This window comes from Eumetopias jubatus, unplaced genomic scaffold (assembly GCF_037043125.1).
Source record: "Eumetopias jubatus isolate StellerSeaLion01/CBP00866 unplaced genomic scaffold, mEumJub1_p1.0 scaffold_15, whole genome shotgun sequence".
Lineage (NCBI taxonomy): Eukaryota > Metazoa > Chordata > Mammalia > Carnivora > Otariidae > Eumetopias > Eumetopias jubatus.
This window is the reverse complement of record NW_028274821.1, coordinates 90,084,821-90,101,201: the sequence shown is the minus strand read 5'-3', so window position 1 is coordinate 90,101,201 and position 16,381 is coordinate 90,084,821. Positions and strand designations below refer to the sequence as shown.

The 16,381-nt window shown below is 49.7% G+C and overlaps 1 protein-coding gene across 10 annotated transcripts in view; it reads right to left on the bottom strand.

Annotated features, from left to right (window-relative positions):
* Positions 1 to 16,046, bottom strand: part of PRRC2B (proline rich coiled-coil 2B) — an 85,070-nt gene extending 69,024 nt beyond the window's left edge. For 6 of the 10 annotated variants that reach the window (XM_028090476.2, XM_028090479.2, XM_028090480.2 and 3 more), the window contains exon 1: positions 15,894 to 16,042. The gene's annotated coding sequence lies outside the window, so the exon portion shown is untranslated. Of the gene's footprint in view, positions 1 to 11,825; positions 12,460 to 15,893 lie in introns of those variants that run through there. The other 4 variants (XM_088018778.1, XM_088018779.1, XM_028090482.2 and 1 more) reach the window with 3 other exon arrangements.
* Positions 16,047 to 16,381: the final 335 nt, after the last annotated feature.

The following is a 16,381-nucleotide window of genomic DNA, read 5'->3' as shown; positions in this document are numbered from 1 at the left end:
TATCCAAGATTGTACAGATATTCTGTTTTCTTCTAGAAGCTTTACTGTCTCATCTTTCACGGTTAGCTCTATAATCTACATTTAAACACGATTCTGGATGTGATTTGAAGCATAAGACTCATTTTTTGAAAAGGCCACCTTTTCCCTTTGCTATGTGGCACCTATGTCATAAATTGACTACTGTGAAGTCTGTTTCAAAATCTGTTCTATCAGCCTATTGTTTATCCTTTTGACGACACTGGGCTGCCTTCATTACTGCAGCTTTTATAAAGTCTGGACGTCTAGTACGGCAAGTCCTTCAGCTTTGTTCTTCCTCAAGAATGCTTGGGTTATTCCTGGCTCTTTGCATTTTCATATAAATTTCAGAATCACTTTGTCAGTTCCAAATGAAACAAGAAAACAAAAGTCTCCTGGGATTTTGAGGGGCGTCTGGATGGCTCAGTCGTTGGGGGTCTGCCTTCGGCTCAGGTCATGATCTCAGGGTCCTGGGATCAAGCCCCGTGTCGGGCTCCCTGCTCGGCGGGAAGCCTGCTTCTGCCACTGCCCCTGCTTGTGTTCCTTCTCTCACTGTCTCTGTCAAGTAAATAAATTTAAAAATCTTAAAAAAAAAAAGGCTGCTGGGATTTTTTTTTAAAGATTTATTTATTTATTTGAGAGAGAGAGAATGAGAGATAGAGAGCACGAGAGGGAAGAGGGTGAGAGGGAGAAGCAGACTCCCCGCTGAGCAGGGAACCCGACGTGGGACTCGGTCCCGGGACTCCAGGATCATGACCCGAGCCGAAGGCAGTAGCCCAACCAACTGAGCCACCCAGGCGCCCCCTTGCTAGGATTTTGACTGGAATTACATGGAAGCCAGAGTTCAAATTCGGGAGAACTAACATCTTTACGAGGCCATACTCACCAGCACTGGTGAGTACGTGGGGCAAGGACAACTCTTGCCCACAAGGACAACTCTTGCCCACTGCCAGTGGGCGTGCCAATTGGTACAATCACTGGAAAACTGGCAGCTGTCTGCTAAAGCTGACCATATGCCAATCCTGCGACCCAACCACCCCATTCTAGGTACGTACCCAACAGCACAAGTGGGTCTACCCGACAAACGTTAACAGCAGCACTATGCGGAGGAAGCTCAAAATGGAAACTAACGCGAGCTAAAAGTTCATCACCACTAGAACCAATCATCACCACGTCCGCGTAACGGAATACTACTCAACGAGAATGAATAAACTCACACACAACTACGTGGATGAAACTCACAGATAAAATGTTTTGAACGAAAGAAGCATATAAAAGAAAGAAGCAGAACAGAGACTGCCATTTTATAAGGGTCAGGGGGCAATCCATAATGAAAACACTGACTGGCTCAAACCTATTACACATCAAGTAACTTCCAAAATGAAAAAAAAAAAATCACTGTAAGTAGAAAACACTGGGGGGAAAAAAAATCTCTAAACCTTGGTGGATCAAGCCAATTCAAAATAGAGAAGATAACAGATGATCTAATTAAGGTAGATCAGCAAACATGTTCAAGCTCAGCTGGCTCAGTCAACAGAGCATGACTCTTGATCTCTTGGTTATGAGTTCAAGCCCTGCACTGGGAGTAGAAATTACTTAAAATCTTTACCCCCGGGCGCCTGGGTGGCTCAGTTGGTTAAGCCACTGCCTTCGGCTCAGGTCATGATCCTGGAGTCCCGGGATCAAGTCCCACATCGGGCTCCCTCTCAGCAGGGAGTCTGCTTCTCCCTCTGACCCTCTTCCCTCTCATGCTCTCTGTCTCTCATTCTCTCTCTCTCAAAATAAATAAATAAAATCTTTAAAAAAAAAAAAATCTTTACCCCCAAGAAAGTGACTACATATGAAACTTTAAGGGAAAACCCAAATTCTGAAAAGCAAAAATCTCTGACCACAGTGCAATTAAACAAGACATAATGAAAGCAGAAGTACAAAATAACCCTATCGGTTGGAAAACTTAAAACTCTTTAAAAAAATTCTGAATCAAAGGGAAATTCAAAAGTATCACTGCAGAATACCTAGAAAAGCACAGATGGAGAAAAGAACACTATGCATCAAAACTTTTAAAACAGACAAATTTGTACTCGGAGGACATTTAGTAATCTAAAAACCTTAAATTTCTAACAGAAAAGAATGAAATTAAGCATCCAATTCAAGAAATTGGAAAAAAGACATGATGGGGGTGCCTGGGTGTCGCAGTCAGTTAAGCATCCGACTCTTGATTTCGGCTCAGGTCATGATCTCAGGGTCATATCATGGGATCAAGCCCTGCATGGGGCTCCCCGCTGACAGTGGAGCCTGCTTGGGATTCTCTCTCCCTATGCCCCCCCTAAAAAAGAAAGAAAAAAAAGACAACTGAATGCAGAGGGATGCAGAATCAGGGAAGAAAGGGCCAAAAGTAATTTAATGAACTTAATGAATAATTTGAATAAAATGGAATTAAAAATAGCTCTTTGAACCAAGAAATAAAACAGATAAAGCACCGAGAAAAAGGTATGTTCACCTCATTTTACAGACAAGACACTAAGTCTGAGAGGTTCCAAGACTGGCCCAAGGTCACTACCAGTAAGTCAGGGCAATGGAACACCTGAGCTCAAACCCAGGTCAGCCTGACATCCAGGTCTGCTCCAGAGCTCGGGCGCTCAGTGGGCCCCAGAGAATGACCACGTGGCCACCAGGATAAGATGCCCATAGTACTCCCAGGCTCTGCCAGTACTCCCAGGGCCGTGGTGAGTGTGTGGGTCGAGTGCGGCCTGGGGTGGGGTCTGGGCAGGCACCGCATCAGGGGAGGGACTCTAACAGAGGCTCCTCATCCACAGGGGTCTGTCTCGAGGCTCCAAGCCACAGTACCTGCCAGATGGTTCCAGTGACCCTTGTCATCACTCCTGACCAACTTAAACTGTTATGGCTCCTTTCTTCATGGGCCATGGGGTCAGTCCCTACACACCTAGTTCACAGGCCTGGACTGAAGCCTGCAGAGGACTCTGGCTAGAAATCCATTTGCAGTCTGCAAAGAGATCCTGGCCTAACTCACCTTTTGAAAATGCAGTTGATTTAACAACAAGAAAAGACAAGTTCAATTTACAGCTGGAGATGGACAAGTTGGATAGATGTGCCACAAACAGGCCTCTCTCTCCAGGGTCAGAACTTACTAGGGACCTAGCAAATAAAAGAAATACATCACACACACACCTGTACCTGAGTTCCTCCTTCCTTTTCCACCTCCAGAGAGCGGTGAATTAGCAAGTGAGCAGCACTTTGCAAATGCCACCAAAACCTATGTTCTTTCTTGTAAAATCTGATTTAGCAGAGAACAGAAACTGGAGACGGTATTTGTATTGGATTGTTCTTTCTAACCAGATCAACAAAGCAGTTTCCGAGGGCCACTGACAAATGAACAGAAACACATGACTGACTCGGGTAGATTCCTGTGAGCCATCAGGGCCCCAACACCAGGAGCCAGGGCTCTCCGGATGAGGCTGAGCAAAATACAGAGCCTGGGAGAAGCTCTTGCCAGGAAAGAGCCAAAAATGTACCAGCTGCCTGGTCCTGGGACCACTCTCCACGACCATGTATGCTGTTTATATTTATATGGGTTACCTTCGTGATCAGTTATCTTTGTAACTATTAGATGTTACAAACACACATTCAGTGTAATAAACACAAACACACTAAAGTATGCAAAATAAGTCAATCCAACTGAAAAGGTAATCACCATTAACTGGGTGGACACCCTTCATACCTTTTTTTCTCAGCTCGCATAAACCCAGAAGCAGCTCCTGGTCTTCAAGTTGTATTCTACCAACGTGGGAAGTTACCCTATTATGCTGTAGCTCACTTTCTTCTCTTAGTACACTGTGGTCATCTTTCCAAGAAAATAACATACCAATCCTCCTCATCCTTTTGGAGGCCTACATATAGTATTTCACTGTGTAACTGCGCCACATTTACCCACTGCCCTACGGAGAGATGTAGAAATTACTTCCAACTGTGGGCGCCTGGGTGGCTCAGTCGGTTAAGCATCTGACTTGGGTTTGGGTCATGATCTCGGGGTCCTGGGATTGAGCCCTACATCGGGCTCCCCTGCTCAGTGGGGAGTCTGCTTGTCCCTCTCCCTCTGCCCCTCCCCCTGCTTGTGCTCTGTCTCTCAAATAAACAAAATCTTTAAAAAAACAAAAAAAAAACAAAAAAAAGAAATTATTTGCAACTGTGTACTACGACAAATAATGCTACAAACAACAACCCGGCACATGTATGTAGACACCCCCCACCCCGCCCTGGCCAGTATTGGTGGGCCATCTGACATTTCTAGGAAGCATATTTCTAGTTTGTGCCCAAGGACCTGGGGGGGCAGGAAGGAGACCCCAAGACCCTCCCTCCCCAGGTGCACTACACCGGAGGCAGATGGCCCCGAGAAATGAAGAACACAGCCCACTTAACAACAAAACAAAGTCCCCATCCTCCAGCCCTCCTCCGACTGTGGCTCCTACGGTTCTAGCGGGAGGAGGCGGAAAAGGGGGAACCGTGGCTTCCTGACAAGCGCCACACCATTGCACCTGCAGGGAATGGCGCCCTTTGGTCGGAGGGGAGCAAGTACTTCACCAGGCTGGCGGGATCAGCGCCGCCCCCGACTGCGTCCGAGGATCCTCCTCACATCCTCACGGCTGTGGAAGTGAAGGTCCTATCGCCCTCACACGGAGGCCACAGGTGAAGGAAGAACAGGCCAAGGTCACTCTGTTCTCTGCTGTCTCGCTCGTCATGTCACATCAACCCAGAGCTGAGCCACAGGCACTGGGGTGTCTCTTACCCAGAAATGGTTCATCAACAACACAGCCCCCAGAAATCCACCTTTTCTTGGACAAAAGTAAATTAACAAACCCAAATGTGCTGAAGGCGGGGGGGGGGGGGGGGGGTGGTGGCTAAAAGGGCTGAGTTGGTTTAAACGACCTCCAACGAAGCCCAAAGGACCATACCACCAGAACCCACATGCTATTTATTCCGCAAGCCTCCGACACTACAGGAAACCCAGGACGATTACCGGCATTGGGCTACCAATCAGCAAAGTAACAAGAAGAAAGAACCCAAAAATAAGGGACAAGTGCTCCCAGGGGCTTTCATAGGCAGGCCAAACTCGTCACTGCAGCATAGGGGAAAGGAGGAACTTGTGTGCTCACGGCAAACACACTCACTCCATTCACTTATTATTTCTAACAAGTCTTACAGAGACGCTACCCACACTGCTGGAACTCTCTTCGCACAACACTCCTGGCCCCCTCCCCACTCCACCGTCTCTCCCACCAGTCCTAACACACCACACTGTACTGCTCCCTACCCTAAACAAGCTCCACGCACGGCCCACCTTGCCCCCCACTCCCGTGACAACACCAAATTCTACAACCCGAAGATGCCTGCAGGGCTGCACTCGCTGGTTACATCTACTCTTTGACGCCGCTGAGGACGACCCCGCACAGTGTCATGACTCATCCAGGGTGGCAAAGAACTACGATGGCCTTTTTTTTTTTCCTTAAGAGAACAAGAAAAGATCCCAAAGATAATGCTGGGGAACCATATGTAAGATAAAATGTCTTTTACTTGTCTTTATTTACATTAAGATATACCAATGGGGGGGGCGCCTGGGTGGCTCAGTCATTAAGCGTCTGCCTTCAGCTCAGGTCATGATCCCAGGAGCCTGGGATCGAGCCCCGCGTCGGGCTCCCTGCTCTGCGGGAAGCCTGCTTTTCCCTCTCCCACTCCCCCTGCTTGTGTTCCCTCTCTCGCTTTGTCTCTCTCTGTCAAATAAATAAATAAATTCTTAAAAAATAATAATAATAAAAATTTTAAAAAAAAGATATACCAATAAGGGTGCCCAGGTGGCTCAGTTAAGCGTCTGACTCTTGCTTTCCTCTCAGGTCATGATCTCAGGGTTGTGAGATTCAGTTCTGCCTGAGCCCTGTGTCCAGCTCTGCACTGAGCAGAGCCTGCTTAAAATTCTCTCTCTCTCTCTGCTCCTCCCCACCCCACCCACCCTCCCTCTCTCTCTCTAAAAAAAAAAAAAAAAAATGATATACCTATAAACTTTCATGTCTCCTGTTTTCCAGTGGTCACTTCTGATTTAAAATTCATATGCATAGTTAAAGCATTCCCATTAGTGGAAAACAAAATTGTTCAAGACGGCACTCATCTCTTGATCTGAAAAAGGGATAGCAGGCAGGACGAAATGACTCATTTTCTATTTTGTGCTGTTTGGGTTTTTTGTAACAAGCCTGTATGGTTACTGATATATTGTTTTTAAGGTCTGGGGTAAACTGAGCAACACTGAATCAATGCTTTACACTGTTTCTGAGCTGAGTAGAAGACAGGTTTCATCCCCATCTGGCAGGAAACAGAGGCTCAAAGGCGTAAAGAGCACTTGATGAGGCTCCTACAGTGAGTAGATGCAAGTGATGGAAATGAACACTCCTGTTTGCCTGATGCCCAGTCAGGGGGAGCCAGGGTTCTAGACCAGCAAGCTGCAGAGCCTCCCTTGCACCCATCAACGGCCTGAACACACTTATCTTTACTCCTCAAGACATTTACCTGAAACTCTCCAAGAACAGAAGAGACTCAGCACAGGGCAGCAGCAAGTGACCCAATGCCCCAGTGAGGTGGTATTCACCTCAGACAAAGAGAAGTACGGCAGAGAGTGCTCCGATGCACCCGCCCCTCAGGGAGGCCCTTGGTTAAGGGGTCTGAGTTCCTGGAGGTGACGGGGGGGCTATTTGATTTGGGTCTAAGTCTTCTGCACTCAGCACAGGGCTTAGCACACTATTAGAAACACTAACATCTAGTAAACAAGTGAACCCCAAGTGTATAAGCCTGCCTACTCCAAACCCCCAGGCCCTTGGCTAGTGCTACATCCAGGAACCATTAATAGCTCCTGTTTATTGAGAGCCTGCTTGCCTAGTGCCACGTACCTTATAAACACTTCGGCGAACGACCCACTGAATCCTTCCCCCGTTCTAGGAGGAAGGTGTTACTACCACATTTTGCAGACAAGGAGAACAGACTCTGAAAGATGAAATAACCTTGAATCACCCAGCTCGCAAGCGGTTAAACCTGGGTTTGAAGTCAGTGGACCTCAAAGCCAAGGGCTACTCTCCATCAGGAAAGGAGCAGGAGGGGGCAAGGGATGTCCAAGTCGGCCGGTGACTTCTCCTAGGCCAGGCTCATGATAACGACCCTCCAGGGCCAGAGGAGTGTCATCCCAAACTGTACCGCCACCAGGCACATTCTCTCACCAGAGCACAAATCCGTCCCCACCTGGCCTGATGAAATACCATCCAGCCATTTCCAGGGGTTTCATCTCTGCGGTCGCTTCACCCAGGAGGCGTGATTTCCTGGAATAACCAGATAGGGAAAGACAGGGTCTAGAGGCCAAGTGGTTGAGTAGGCAGAGTGGCTGAGCGGATCTGCTCAACAGCCATGATCAGGAAATGCAACAGAGGGTTGGCCTCCAAATAAGCTCCACACGGTAAGAAATATTAACAGCAACAAAACCACCAAGGGCTGCAAAATGGGAGCCTCAGAAACCTCCAGAGAGGCTAGGCTCCAGTGTGTAAAGCCTGGAAGAAAACATCTGTGCCAAGAGGCTACCTGTGCCTCCCTCCACAACTCCCTCCTGGCCTTCCCCCAGGGAGATGCCCAGAGCACCTCCTGCCGGGGCCACCTCTGCACCTCAAGACCACGGTGAATGCTGCTTCCATAACAAAACCCAAGGTCCTACACTGACTAGAGCAAGCTGGAAACACTAAGTGCCTTTGATTTGAGAAACGTGCTCATTCAAAATGTCGCATAAAGGCTACCCATTTAGTCAAGTCCACAGTCCAGAAACACCCACTCTCGTATACTATTGTTTATAAATTGACAATTTTTTAAAGAGTTATTTAGCAGAATTCTTACCAAAATGCTATTCAAGTGGAAGAGTCCACGCTGCAGAAACACTCACAGGGTATTATACACAAATTACGTTTCTCAAGAAAAATTTGGCAGAATTTTACCAAAAATTGTGTAGTATCCAAAAACAAGAAATAGCCCAAATGTCCACCAATAGGGAAGAGGTTAAATCAAGGAAGTATATCCACAAAATACCCTCTGCAATTGCTAAAACAGATGATGTAATCCATCTGTACAGACTGTTACGGAGCACACCAAGGCATTTTATTAAGCGCAAAGGGAAGCATGCTTTAAGAATATAAATGCGTGTGTGGGGATAATGTGCACCACTTTTTTTTCTGGAAGGAACGACAAGAAACTTCTCATAGTGCTTTCTCTGCAGAGAGCCTGGGGAAGAGCCCTTACACCTTTTAATACAGCTTAAATTTTCTAACTATTTTTTTGTTGTTGTTTTACAAAGTCAACTGGAAATATCTGGACCGTAGAATTATAAACTATTTTTGGGTTTTTTTCTTCATACACTTGTAGATTTTTAAAAATTTAATATTATTTAAAAAAACACTGAACATGTGATAGATTTGTATATATTAATATGAAAAAATTCCCCTGACATGTTTAAAAATGCATGTTGTGGTACAAGAAAAAGAAGTGTGATCCCATTTCTGTGTTCTAAAAGCCTGCCTACAAAGGGCCGTATTTATACGCATTCAGAGTCTGAGAGGATAAACACGCTGAACTGTAAACAGTAGTTACTGCCTGGGAAGCTGGAGGGAAGAGCTTTTTCATTTCTCTTCATACACTCGCTTTTTCTTTTTTTTTAATGAGTATGTATACTTTCGCAATTAATTTTATAACAGAAAAAAAATTCCACTTTTGGCTCGAGGACAAGGTCTCCACTGTCCCCAGCGACTTCTGAACACTCAGCCCATTCACCCCCATGGCAGGTCGGCCAGGCGGCCCCGACAGGACCCCTCCCAGACAGGCCTGCGTTTCTGTACCACCCGGGACAGAGCAGTTCTTGAAGCTCTGAACTGTGTGTAAACAACACCTGCCGAAAAAAGCTCTGGAGGACACAAAGGAGCCGCGGAGAGCGCGCCGGGGATGACCTCCTTTTTCCAGCTGGTCTTGCAGCAATGCCTCCCATCACTCTACACCAAGATCTGATCCCGCAGGACGAGGTGGGTGGGAGAGTCACCTCTGGCTTCCCAGGGCCAAGGTCCTACCTGCCCTCCCCTGGGCTGGAGACCAGCCACAGCAGAGTACTCACAGAACACGTTCCCATCCAAAGGGCTCTGGCGCTCTGGAAAGCGAGCTGACCCACAAGCTTTCTACTGCAGCCCACACATTTCTGATTTCAACTTAGAAACACATTTTTAATACCCCAGGGCTTGGCATACTGTTTTCAATGGGTACTAATTTCTTTTTTTTTTTAGTTTGTTTTTTTTTTTAAAGCAATCTCTACACCCAAGGTGGGGCTCAAACTCACAACCCCGAGATCAAGAATCACATGCTCCACCAACTGAGCCAGCCAGATGCCCCAAAAGGTGCTGATCTCAAGTTGGCTACATTTTCCAGAATGCATTCCCTGACTACCCTAGGCTAAGTGGCCCTGCCTCCTCGGCACACTTCCACAACAGCCTCTTAAGCAGCATCGCCGCACCTTCTGCGTGCGGGCACCCTCCCTGTCACAGACACCCGAGCACGGCGAGCACCAGGAAGCAACCAAATTCTGCTTCATGGCCCGCACTCCCTCCCTCGCTCCACTGGGGAAAATGTGCCAATCAATAAACAAGGGCAAGAGTGCATTTATAAGTTGTCACCCACTGACAGATGAATGGATCAACACACTGTGATACATGGAATGGAATATGGACTGTTATTCAGCCATAAAAAGGAATGGAGTCCTAAAACCTACTACAGCATGAACTTTGAAAACATTATGCTAAGTGAAATAAGCCAGACACAAAAGGGCAAATACTATATACGATTCCACTTACATATACAGAGACAGAGACAGACAGACAGAAAGCAGATGGTGGCTGCCAGGGGCTGACGAAAGGGGAATGAGGGGTCAGTGTTTAATGGGTACAGAGTTTTAGTTTGGGAAGGTGATACATTTCTGGAGATGGATGGCTGTCACAGGACACTGTGAGTGTACTTAACGCCACTGAATTTGTACACTTTTTTAAAAAAATGGTTAAAATCATAAACTTCAGAGAGGCCTGGGTGGCTCAGCCGGTTAAGCGTCTGCCTTCGGCTCAGGTCATGATCCCAGGATTCTGGGATCGAGTCCCAGCCCAGCATCGGGCTCCCTGCTCGATCTGGGGAGCCTGCTCCTCCCTCTGCTTGCCGCTTCCCTTGCTTGTGCTCTCGCGCGCGCGCGTGCGCTCTCTCTCTGACATAGATAAATAAAACCTTTAAAAAAATGATAAACCTTATGTACATTTTACCACAAAATATTGTTTTAAAAAAGCACATTTAAAGCTGTGAAGAGGGGGGGCCTGGGTGGCTCAATCGGTTGAGCGTCTGACTCTTGCCTTCAGCTCAGGTCCTGATCTTGGTCGTTGAGATCAAGCTCCACAACGCGCTGGGCACAGGCAGAGTCAGCTTCAGATTCTCTCTCCCTCTCCGTCCCAATCACTCTCTACCTCTCTCTCAAATAAATAAAATCTAAAGCTGTGAAGAGAACTACAAAGAAAAGCAATAGAGGCGAGGAAAGAATCATGGGAGGGCGAGGACAAAGTCAGCTTGAGAAGTTCCCAAAGGCTTCTCTTAAGGAGGTGCCTGTTCCCACCCCCCCACCAGCCCATGAGCTCCGGACGAACCAAGTGTGGCATTCACATGTCTGTGTCCCCAGAAGAGCAAATGTTTAAGTCAAGACACTTGCTCAGACTCAACCCCATAAATGGAGTAAGACCCCAAGCTTCACTCAGTACAGGGCTTGGCCAGGACTGAGACAGGCAGGTCCGAGATACTCAGAACTTAGTGGCCTAGGAAGGAAAGCCACTTTGGAAGCAAGGCTGGAGTCAAAAGTCACAAGGGCTGAAGACGAAAACCCATACTGTGCCAAAAAGAACTGGAGAAGGAGCCTGCGTTCTCTCTGCCCCGCAAATGCCACTTAGGGGAAATAATCAGCAACATGCACCAAGATGTTGGTGCAAGGATGCACTCTAAAAATTTGTTTACGAGAGGGAAAAGTGCGTAACAACAATGTAAATGTCTAATAACAGAGGATTCAATAAATCATGGCATATCCATATGAAGCAATTACACACAACTATTAAAATGTGTTTTCGGGGCACCTGGCTGGCTTAGTCGGTAGAGCAAGCGACTCGATCTCAGGGGTCATGAGTTCAAGCCCCATGCTGGGCATCGAGCTTACTTAAAAATAAGAAGAAGAAAGTAAAATAAAAAATATATTTTCAATAACTTAGGAAAATACATTATAACATTAAGAACTATAAACTGTGAACAGTATATACAGTAATTTTCTAATTTTGAAAAAACAAACACATACTCAAAAGGAAATACACCGGCCTTTACGGTTGTTCTCTCTGGATGGTGAGGTTACAGGTTATTTGTATTTGTATTTTTTTTTTTAAGATTTTATTTATTTATTTGACAGAGAGAGACACAGCGAGAGAGGGAACACAAGCAGGGGGAGTGGGAGAGGGAGAAGCAGGCTTCCCACGGAGCAGGGAGCCCGATGTGGGGCTCGATCCCAGGACCCTGGGATCACGACCTGAGCCAAAGGCAGACACCCAATGACCGAGCCACCCAGGCGCCCCGTATTTGTATTTTTATCTTTAGTCTTTTCACTATCTTCCAATTTTTTTCCAGCAAAAAATGTTACTTTTACGAATAGGGAAAAACGTACTTACAGGGCCTTGCACAGTGCCTGCCGAAGAGTATGTGCTAAAGGAGTACCTGCTGCATGACAGTGACTTCTAAAATCAATAAATACTGCTTTCACACCACCACCGAGAGGAAAAGGGCGATGGTTTGCTCAGAGAGGAGGAAGAAAGGATACAGAGCAGAGCTATACAAAACCAGCTGCAGAGGTGGGAACGGAAGGAAGTACTCTGAGAGAGACCGTGAAGGACCGCCAGCAACTTGAGATAGACCTCATTCTACCCCCCCAGACACCCCGCTACAGGCAGAGCTTGGCAAGCCAACACTGCAGCCCGCATCCTCCGGGCGCAACCCAGCCCTCAGCTCAGGCCACACGGGAAAAAAATCAACCAGTACAGCGAACAACAACACTCAACAGAGACTTCTGGCTCAAGTCACCAAGGCAGGCCTCTCTCCTAGTGCAGAGATTCCCCACATGCCAGGAACAGAGAGAAACAATGATCTGTATCATGGACAGCAGAGCTGGGGTCTTGGAGCGTCCAGGTGAGGAGGCCTGGTGCAAACGGCAACTTTAAAGCCTAAAAGCTTGTCATAAACAATTCTATTTCATTAGAAATCTTACCGTCTTTCTCATCTCTCTCTCTCTCTCTCTCTCCTGAGCACCACAGGTGATGCCTTTCTTTCTTTGTCCAAATGACAGACCAAAGGTTCCTAAGGCCATACAAGACCCAGAAAAAATGGGACTTTCTTAAGAAAGAAATTGAGTTATGACTTGAAAAGCAGACAGTCTAGTTAGCTCTGACCAAGATATGAGATTCAGAGCACAAAGCCCAAAAGATCTCTGCTGGAAATTTTTATTTTTCAAGGGGAGTGCACTGCTTTAAAATCCAGGGTAGATAGGCCCTATTTAAATATCTGCGGGCCCATAACAAGATACATAGGCTTGATGGTAGAGAAGCCTCATTACCAAATTTAGAAATACACCGCACTAGCCCACCTGGTCTATTCTGGTTTGAAACAGAAACCAACATAGAAATGATCAATCTTCAATGGTAGAATAATGAGACATATAACCAGCATACAGCCATTAGCAACATGAGTCAGTACTTTGTGCAAGCCAAAAAAAAAAAAAAAACCTTTAAAGTACAAAATAATTCTTCGCAAAAAAAGAACTGAAATTTTAAAAGTGGGTGGGGGAGGGTGAACAGGCCTAGCAAAAACCCCTTAGCCAGGCCAGGCCAGCAGACCGTGCTAGAACTAGTTCTGACTTGCCATTCCTGAAATTCCACTCTCCCAGGGTTTTCTGGCTCTCCCTTCCCCAGGCTCTTTACCCACTTGGGCTCCAAGGAGACAGGAAAGGACCCAGGCCACTGTAAGCAGCCCTCCCCACCCCCAACCCCACCGCAGGCTGAAACAAGGCCCCTCCATGCAGCCTTGGAAAACTGACAACTCCCAGGTAAACCAAAAGCTCGCTGGGAAGGGCAGCGTATTCATCTCCTCCCCTAACAAACCAGCTAATAAACAGTCCAGAGCCAGACCTGGCCAGAATGAAATCAGACAGAAAAGAAGGGCCAAGAGGAAGGAAGCTGCGAAAACTGAAAGGGCAACATGGACCGGCTAAGACGTCTCAGTTCCACAGTCTGTGGGCCTGGAGGAGGTTCCAAGGTTTAAAAAAAAAACAGAACACAACAAAACCAAGATGGTTGTGGGAATGTCAAAATGTACCGAAAGAAATGCCCAGCCCACTGCAGAACCACTATCAGCCCAAGCAGAGCGTCTCCAGGGGCATTTACAAACAGGCTACAGGTGTGGCCCAGAGCTAACCTGGCTCTCAGCCGTCACCTGTGACCAAGACTGGGGTCAGTTTCCCCCGGTATTATTAGCCTCGGTCCCTCCTATGCTCCCCAATAATCACCCTGAGCAGCCTAGCTGTTCTAGACCATTCTAGTGCTTCCAGGCATTGAGTAGTGGTCGTGATATAAAAATATTAGCTAGGGATCAAATTTGGGGGTGGGGAAGTCACAGGGCCATCAGCCAGGAGAACAGGAGGAAAAGATCAGGAATTTGGAGCAAGGACCAGAAAACTAGGCAACCAACAAAAACAACATACATTTTCATCACCCTCCTATGGACAGAAGTAGTTTGCTACAAACAGCATGTGAGGCTTACAAGAGCCCCAACAGATACCCAAAGCAAGGCATTAATTATTCCCATTTTACAGAGGTAGGAGTTGCGGCTCAGGGACTTGCCTAAGGTAACCCAACGAAGACCAGAATCCTGGCTCCGAGAGACACTTGCCTGAACAAGCACAGGCTCCCCAAGGGATAATTTGCCATTCCCAAAGGAAAGCAGTCGTCCTCAAAAGGCAGGCGTCCCCAGCCTCTGCTTGTTGTTCTGTCTCCCACTGTTCTAGATCTACCTTCAACCAAGCTGTATATCTGCCTTGGAAGGGGCAGGCACCCCAGACCCAAGGACGGTGTCTTATTGACACACAAGCCAGTTCCTGGGAGGCTGCAGACAAAGGCTACTCTCTCCCAGCCTTATCTCCCCACAGAGCCCCAGCACTGAATAAACAAGGACCCGGAGACGGTCCGTGGGTTGGGTGCCTCAGCCCCAGCACCTGTGGCATCCACCGGCTGGATCAGGTCAGCCCTACGGGTGGCATCCCAGTGGCTCGATGCCATGCCAGGGCTTGATGGCAGGTATAGAAACAGCAGTACGAGAAGCTATTAAACAATAACTGTGCCAGGCTCTTCTAGGTCTTTCACCATTGCCCTAACCCTACAAGGCGGAAAATGCACTATTTATGCCAGCGAAGGCTCTCTGAACCCTAGATTTCTCTGGCAGAAGCAGGATTTGCACCCCAAAGCCTGGGCCTCCCCAGTCCCTTACACCACCCAGCACTGTACACAGACAGGGCTGCAGATGGATTTGGAGAAACCACGCTACGACTTCAAACGGGTGGTTACAAAAACCAAACTGGATAATGCATAAAGCCACATAAAATGCACACAAAATCTTAAGGGGGGGGAAACAAAATCTCAGGGCTAATTTAACAATCCTGGAAACCAAAGGCTTCTAAAGGTTTCTCCCTGGCAGCCATTTAGCAAATGACACAGTCGGGAGAGCCTCCCCAGCCCCCGTTCTCCCCACTTCCTCCAAGCTAACCATTCCCTTGAAAAACACCTCCTCTTCTTGCCTAAAGGTGGGCTCGGACCTCCCACGATATTTAGAAAGCGAGGGAGAAAAGAAGAGAGAAAACCGCCTTCCAGTTTTGTGTAGGCAAATCCACTCCAGAGGCCCACGATGTCAATAGTACCGTTTCTGACTTAGGAAAAGGGGGCAAAAAAAGAAAAAAGAAGGGGGGGAAACCCCATCTGGCAGGCCCCGAGCAGCGACATCCTGTTTATTATTAAGCATTCTCAGTAACAGAACATTAAGTATTTCGAAAATAATCCTGTCGCTCGCGCACGGAAACCGCGGCCGTCGGCGGCTGCGAGCCCCCTGCCCCTGAACGCCAAGTCCGCGGGCCCGCGGGGGACACCGCCGCGCCCCCCGCCGCGCCCCCCGCCGCCCCCCCAGCTCTGCGGCCCGGGGGCGCCCAGACCCTGGGATTCCCGCTTGGGGTGGTGCCCGGGCAGGTCGGCCCGGGGAAGGGGGACGGCGGGGGGGGGGGGGGGAAGCGCAGGAAGGCCGCCCCGGCTACTTCCAGAGCAGCGGGGCGCTCCGGACCGCCGGCCTGGGCGGCCCCCGGGACACGGCGGCCCCCGCACCCCCGGCCCCGGCCACCCGCCCAGGCCGCGCGGCGCTGCACAACAATGGCGTGCCCGGGCCCGGCCGCCCGCCGCCCCCAGGCCGCCCCGCCCGGCCCCGCGGCCCGGGCCCGGCCGGGGGGTGCCCACGGCGGCGGCGCGCTCGCGGACGGAGGGCGGCCGGGCCCGGGCTCGCCGCTGTCAGTCAGCCGCCGCCGAGACAAAGCCCGGCCGGGCCGCGACGCCGCGCCGCCTCCATCTTAGCGCCCGACCGCCGCCCCGGCCCCGGCCCGGCCCGCCCCGCGCCGCCCCGCGCCGCCCCGCCGCCCCGCCGCCCCGGCCCACCTGGTCTGGTTCCGCGGGCGCGACTGGGCCGGGCGATGGCGATCGGGCGGCGGTCGGGCGCGGAGGCGGCGGGATGGCGGCGGATTGCGAGGCGGCGGCGCGGCTGCTCGCTCGCTCGCTCCCTCCCTCCCTCCCAGGCTCGCTCGTCGCTCGCTCGCTCGCTGGAGCCTCGGAGCCTGTGTCTCGCCGCTCGCCTCCCTCTCGCGCTCGGCTCCCCGCCCCCCGCCTGCCGCCGCCCCCGCCTCCTCCGGCCTCCTCCTCCTCCCGCCGCCGCCCGCAGCCGCGCCTCGGCCCGCGCAGCGCCCCCTGCCGCGCCGCCCGGCCTCGAGGGGGGGCTGGGGGCCCCGGGAGGGGAGGGGCCGGGCAGGGGGGGAGGGGCACGGGAGAAGGAGGGGCTGGGGTCCCGGGGGAGCTGAGGGGGAGGGGCACGGGAGAGGGGGGGCTGGGGTCCCGGCCGGGGCGGGGCCGGGCAGCGGGGGGGGGAGGGG